The sequence below is a fragment of the Balaenoptera musculus genome, chromosome 2 (assembly GCF_009873245.2).
Source record: "Balaenoptera musculus isolate JJ_BM4_2016_0621 chromosome 2, mBalMus1.pri.v3, whole genome shotgun sequence".
In the NCBI taxonomy this organism is placed as follows: Eukaryota; Metazoa; Chordata; class Mammalia; order Artiodactyla; family Balaenopteridae; genus Balaenoptera; species Balaenoptera musculus.
The window spans coordinates 147,182,277-147,189,841 of NC_045786.1; the positions used below are offsets into that span (position 1 = coordinate 147,182,277).

General features: G+C 41.9%; 1 protein-coding gene across 1 annotated transcript in view; it reads right to left on the reverse strand.

Annotated features, from left to right (window-relative positions):
- HEATR4 (HEAT repeat containing 4) overlaps nt 1-7,565 on the reverse strand; it is a 49,108-nt gene that overhangs the window by 35,583 nt on the left and 5,960 nt on the right. The window lies entirely within an intron of this gene.

Genomic DNA, 7,565 nt, shown 5'->3' on the forward strand with positions numbered 1-7,565 from the left:
CAGGTTTTAGCTAGCATGGAAAACGCTGTAGAGAACAAATGCCTAGAGTTAGTGCTTTTAAAAAATTTTTCCTTCTGAAGCACTTCCTTGGCCTAATAATGATAATTGACAATTATGAGTACTTTGCTAAGGGCTTTACACTGGGATGATATTATGGTCTTTATTGCCTGTGGGAAGAAGCTGAGGCTCAGAGAGGTAGGTAAATTACTTCAGATCACATAGGCCATAAGTAGCAGAGTCAGGCTTCAAAGTCAGCTGCTAGATTCCACCCCAGAGCACTTAACTTCTGTGCCACACTGGCTTTGGCTCCCTACCACTCATTTTGTTGGCCTTGCCATTCCCAGGGGCAGGTGACACTGCCCCCCCACCTCTGCCCCAAGCATGAAGGTGAGACCATTATTCTGTTGTGCTTAGTGCCAACTCCTGCCTTTCCTGCCCTGTGCACAGGGTACCCCTTAGCCTGGATCTGACTCTTCTCTCTTTCACAACACCCAGCACTGTACCTTCTCTTTTTAGGGCTTGATTTATTCCATTGTCTTCTGTGTATTAAATCTGTCCTCTTGGTGTGTCTTTTTGGTAAGGGTCAGCTTTTACCTAGATGTCACTAGGCCAGAATTAATGACCTAACTCACATTAAGTCACACATGATTAATGTGATGTCCCTCCAGGAATTTTTGCACATAAGATTAAATTTAGTTGTTCCATCTCTTCACAATCACGAAGGCAACATGGCTACCAGTAAAAGTCAGACTAAAAAAATTAGGGCAAGGCTAGAGGGTGGTCACAAGGTGCTGTTTTTCTTTAAACAGTGTCTACTCTCACTGGTTGAAAATGAACTGCGAAATGAACACAATATTAGTGTTCTCCTGCCTTGTGTATTGCCTAATAGAACATCTTATTCTTAACATATCAGTGTGTCAGTATCTTGCTCCTAAGTCAGGGGGCATTTTGAGCCTAAACACTTGAAAAACAGAATGAGGATTGGTTTCACCCTAAGATGACTACCTATATGGAATGATTTGGGATGTCCCCAGATATATGCCCTTTAGCCTGTGACATACAGAATCTTTGGTTACAATGCTATCATCACAGAAAGAATACCATGTTATCATTATCAGTTATTATAAATTCTCAAGGAATAGTTATCATCATCTAAGATACTGGCTTGTTGAAAAAGGATGAAACACATGATAGATATGTTTTTGTAAAGGAATTGGGACAGGACAAAATGTTCTAAGGTTTGGTCAAAAGAGGTCTGTCCTGGATGGACTTAGAGTCAGAAGACAAGTGTCAGGCCAGGTTCTGCACTTCCCAGCCATGTTTAAATGATTTAATATCCCTTGTTTGCCTTAGTTTGCCAATCTGAAAATAGAGTCTGATACCTGTTCTAATTTAGTGTTGATATGAAGCTCAAAATTAGGGAACATGTATGAAAGTTCTCTGCAAGCTGCAAAGTATTACATAACTGTGAGGAATTGTTATTGATTTAGAGCCTGGAGTATTGTCCTTAGAAGGCAACTCTCTGGGGCCCCACAGGTAGATGCACTGGGCACTTAGGGAAAAGTTTAGGAATACTGGGGCCCTAGGCAATTAAGAGAGGGAAGAAGAGACCTACAAACAGAGTTTGGAAGCTCCATATTATCCAAACTTAAATGTTACTTGGACTAACATTGAGGCAGGGTCCCCTCCCAACAAATAGCCCTTAAGAACCAAAAGCAGAGTGGCAGGTTCCAGGTGCTTTTGTGCACTGACAGCATGAGAAATTGAATAAATTACATCCTACAGTTATTCAAACCTGGCATAACTGCAGATCAGGCCCTGTAATCTGGTAAGTAGCAACCACCAGATTATCTCTTGCACTTCTAGGAACTTGGCTAGACAGGCAGGAGTGGGGCTGGAAGGTTTATGCCACATGTGTCCAGTTAAACCTGATATAAAAATCCAGACTCAAAATGGGTGCTATCTCAGAGGTTCCAAATTTAGTTCCACTCTTCTGTTCACCTTCCCAGTCCCCTACCCTCACCCCCTGGTCTGTTGCCTTTATTCTGCAGAAATAGTTGAAGTGGGCTAAATAATGCATGCTGAAAGGAGTAATATCTTGCTTTTTTCCTTCTGTTACTAAAGCAGTGGAAACTGCCACAGAAGAAAAGGCTATAAACCTTAGCACAGTATCTTCTGAGAGGTTTTTTTAAAAAAAAAATATTTATTTATTTATTTATTTAATTTATTTTGGCTGCGCCAGGTCTTAGTTGTGTCACGCGGGGTCTTCGTCACAGCATGTGGGATCTTCTTAGTTGCAGCACTCGGGATTTTAGTTGCGGCACGTGGACTTATTAGTTGCGGCATGCGGGATCTAGTTCCCTGACCAGGGATGGAACCCGGGCCCCCTGCATTGGGAGTGTGGAGTCTTATCCACTGGACCACCACAGAAGTCCCATCTTCTGAGAGTTTTAGACAAGTAATACACTCTGATCTACACCCACAGATTCTGAAGTTCTGAGGAAGGGCCCAAGAGGGGACAGTCAGCTTCTGTGACAGTGCTTGTTAGATACAGTTAAAGGACCTTCTGCATCAAGATCACCTGAGGATTTTGTTAAAATGCAGATTCCTGTGTCCCACACTCTAGAATATTGATTCAGTAGGCTGCAAGTGAAGCCTAGAGATCTGCATTTTAACAAGCTCTCAGAGGTTTTTATACACATTAAATTTAGAGAAACCATAGCTCCAAAACATATCTGTGGGATTTGTGAAGGAAGTTTGGTTAGTGGGGAGAGTGGGATCAGGGAACACAGCCTCTTAACCTGGCTTATTTCAAATACCCTCTCTCTGCTGCCTCTTTTTTTTTTTTTTTTTAAGTAAAGTATTTTAAAAATTAATTAATTTATTTTTTGGCTGTGTTGGGTCTTCGTTGCTGCACATGGGCTTTCTCTAGTTGCGGCGAGCGGGGGCTACTCTTCGTTGCGGTGCGCGGGCTTCTCATTGCGGTGGCTTCTCTTGTTGCGGAGCACAAGCTCTAGGTGTGCAGTCTTCAGTAGTTGTGGCACGTGGGCTTCAGTAGTTGTGGCCCACAGGCTCAGTAGTTGCGGCTCACGGGCTCTAGAGTGCAGGCTCAGTAGTTGTGGCACGGGGGCTTAGTTGCTCTGCGGCATGTGGGATCCTCTCAGACCAGGGCTCGAACCCGTGTGCCCTGCATTGGCAGGTGGATTCTTAACCACTGTGCCACCAGGGGGGTCCCTGCTGCCTCTTTCTTAACAGAAAGTTCCCTTCATTTTTTTTCCCCTCTACTTTCTTTTTCTTTTTTCTTTCTTTCCTTTTTTTTTTTGGCATGCCAAGTGGCTTGGGGGATTTTAGTTCCCCTACCAGGGACTGAACCTGGGCCACAGCAGTGAAAGTCCTAACCACTGGACTGCCAGGGAATTCCCTCCCCTCTACTTTCTAATTCCCATTCTTTGCCATGCACTCATACAGATATACTGCTGTCTCATGAGATTACTCTGGAAATGCTGCCATAAAGATAGTCTGTTACAACTCTTTTATATTAGGTTTCAAAACCAAGGTCTGGAGAGCAGACATGTGACTAAGATCACAGTACTGCTTAGTACCTGAAGCAACACACTGACACTTTGACACTTAATCCAAAATATTTTCAACTACTTCTGTCTGCCTCTCATCATTCATCTGATGCTAATAAGCTCCTTTCACATACTGATGAAGCAGCAGTGTTTTGAAACTACCTTCAAAGTGGCTTCCCACACACAGTCTTCAAAGGGAAGCAAGCTTCTTCCATCTTAAACCTTCGTTAGTTTTAGGTTCCAAAGCTGCTTATATTGGTTACTAGGCAACCACCTCTTAAAATTCCATGAGTCTACTCACAGAACCTGTGGGTTCAATCAGGGGTATCTTCAGCTATTTATTAAATTTCCTTCTTTGTAAATTGAGCTTTGGGAAGTTGCATTGTATTTACTGATTGGTGGCAAAATGGATTTCTTGGTCATCCTTTGAAAAATAAACCTCTAGGTCTATGCAGCTCAATGTCCCCTCCCCCCGCCCCCATTCATTCATAAGTCCTACTGAGAAAGAGACAAAGCAAGGGAACACATGAACACCCAGCTCTGGCATGCTTCAGACCACCAGGTTGATAGAACAAACAGTAAAGCAGAATGAGTGTCTTTGGGACCTTTCCCATTCCCCTTTCATCTCTGCCCCTGCTTAATCTCCTTCCTTCACACAGTTCAGTTCCACCTCCCCTGCTTCCCAAATTCTGGCTAGGTTGTCAGCCAATAACACTATTTTTTTACAAGGGGACTCTTCAAGTCCTATATTTTTAATAATAAAATTCCAGGCCTACAGAATACTGGTTTTCAGGCTTCCCCTTGTGAAAAGAACTAATTTGTCCTGACAGTAAAGAAGATTTCTGGCCATAAAGTTCTGTCTGTCTCGTTGATCTGGGGCTGTGCTATTCAGGTGGTCACCGTCTCTTGCTGACCAACCTGAGCACTAACTTTAGTGCTAGGGCTCAATTTGTGCTCAGACCCTGGGTCCCTCACAAAAGAGTGAAAGGACATGTTCTCTGAGATGAAATGAATGAAAGAATTAAAAAATTGAATATTAAAACACTGGTTAAGGTTCCTCAAGAAATTAAAATTACCATGTGATCCAGCAATTCCATTTCTGGGTATATACCCAAAGAATTGAAAGCAGAGGCTCATACAGATGTTTGTACGCCCATGCTCATAGCATATTCACAACAGCCAAAAGGTGGAAGCAACCTAAATGTCCATCGATGGATGAATGGATAAACAAAATGTGGTATATACATACAATAGAATATTATTCAGCTTTAAAAAGGAATAAAATGCCAATACATTCTACATATATGGGTGAACCTGGAAGACATGCAAAGTGAAATAAGCCAGACACAAAAGGACAAATACTGTATGATTCCACTTATCTAAGGTACTCAGAATAGTCAAATAATAGCTACAGAAAGTGGAATAATGATGTCCAAGGGGCTGTGGTGGAGAGGGAGGAATGAGGAGTTGTTTAATAGGTACAGAATTTCAGTTTGGGTGATGAAAAAGGAGATAGGGTTAAAGGTTGCACAACAATGTGAATGTACTTAGGTAACTATGCATTTTAAAATGGTAAATTTCATCTTTGTGTATTACCACAGTTTAAAAAAACCAACCCTGTTTAATTATAAAAGCCATGTGTTTTTTGGTGATAGAAATTCTGCACAAAGAAGAAAATTAAAACTACTCATGGGATTTCCCTGGTGGCGCAGTGGTTGAGAATCCGCCTGCCAATGCAGGGGACACTGGTTCGAGCCCTGGTCCGGGAGGATCCCACATGCCGCGGAGCAGCTAAGCCTGTGCGCCACAACTACTGAGCCTGTGCTCTAGAGCCCGTGAGCCACAACTACTGAGCCCGCGTGCCACAACTACTGAAGCCTGTGCACCTAGAGCCCGTGCTCCACAACAAGCCACCACAATGAGAAGCCCGCGCACCGCAATGAAGTGTAGCCCCCACTCGCCACAACTAGAGAAAGCCTGCATGCAGCAACAAAGACCCAACATAACCAAAAATAAATAAAATTAAATTTAAAAATTTATTAAAAACTACTCATGATACCCCAAAGCCTAAGAGACAACAGTTTACGGTAGCTTTCTACTAGTCTTTTTTTTTTTTTTTAATGTTTTTATATATATATATATATACGTATATATATATATATACATATATATATATACGTATATATATATATATATACACTTAAGTTATACAAACTGTTCTCTACCTGCTTTCAATGTCATGAAAATTTCCTCATCATAATTCTTCTGCTATATCATTTTTAATGGCTACATCTCTTCTGTTGCATTAATGCATCACAATTAAATTGACTAAACCAAATTTATATTGCTAGTTTCTTTTTCCTCTATTAAAACAACGATATGGAGGCTTCCCTGGTGGCGCAGTGGTTGAGAATCTGCCTGCCAATGCAGGGGACACGGGTTCGAGCCCTGGTCTGGGAAGATCCCACATGCCGCGGAGCAACTAGGCCCGTGAGCCACAACTACCGAGCCTGCGCGTCTGGAGCCTGTGCTCCGCAACAAGAGAGGCCGCGATAGTGAGAGGCCCGCGCACCGCGATGAGAAGTGGCCCCCGCTTGCCGCAACTAGAGAAAGCCCTCGCACAGAAACGAAGACCCAACACAGCCATAAATAAATAAAATTTTAAAAAAACAAAAACAAAACAACGATATGGTAAACATTGGTATAGCCAAATATCTACGCACATTTATGAATGTTTATTTAGGCAAAGTTTCTAGAAGTGGAATTGTGAGTCACAGAGAATGCATCTTTTAAATATTTTTAACCAGGTTGCTCTGAAAAGGTCATACCAGTGTATACATCCACCAACAGTATATGAATGTCTGTTTCCCAAATCTTCTCAACTAGGACATCATCATGTGAGAGACAAAGCATAATGGTTCAGAGCACAGGCTCTGGAATTGGATTGCAAAGGTGTAAATCCCAGCATTTCCACTTTCTAGCTGTGTGATCTTCAGCAAATAAATTCACCTCTCTGGGCCTTAATTTTCTCTTAAGGTTCTTGTAAGGATTAAGAGTTAGCTATTATTATTTACCATCTTTAGTTTGAGTCTCTTGTGCACAAAATACACTGTGAAGTATCCCACAGAACCAGTACAAAAGTAATTAGAGCTAAAGGGAGTTGCATGATTAATGACCAGCAGGACAGGAGAACATTTGAAACTAGGTAAAAAGTCTTGTCTGGGAAGTTCATGGGGGTGGCCTTATTAGGAGCAGAGGCAAACACAGGTTTTGTGGGCTTGAAGCTTATACAATTTGCAGGTTTCTCTAATAGAAAGGATATGAATTCATGAATGTAAAATCAAGTACAAGGCCTTGGAAAGGGCCTGCAGTTAAGTTTGATGAAAAATTCACCACTGGATGGAACCCATAGCTTATGAAATAGTGGGAAAAGGTGAGCAGTCCAGGGCGAGAGGGAGATAACGTTTGCCTAAATGGAGCAATATGAGTTCGGATAACAAAATAACAACTATTACCTCATTTGGCTGTTTTTACACCCATAAGGAATGAAAGTGAGGTCACACAGCTAGTAAGACGCCAGGCCCCTTAGTTGTGGAATGGTGTGGAAAAATAATCATAATAGACAAATAACATACAAGCAAAACACCACGGTGCACATTTTATTTTTATTTTCAATTTTTTTTTTGGCCGTGCCGCACAGCATGGAGAACTTCCCCTAACAGGGATCGAACTCATGCCCCCTGCATTGGAAGAGCAGTGTCTTAACCACTGGACCACCAGGGAGGTCCTTTTTTTTTTTTTATGGTGCACATTTTAAATGAAAAGACCTATGATTATTAGCCGATGTGAATTACTCAAAGTGACAAAACTCAATTCCAGTCCACTCCTCTGGCTATGAATATTACCGAACATAAGTCCATGTGCCTGACGCACAATGAGGCCAAACAATACCAAAACGTTGGAGTTTGGAACAGAGAAAGGTTTATTGCAGGG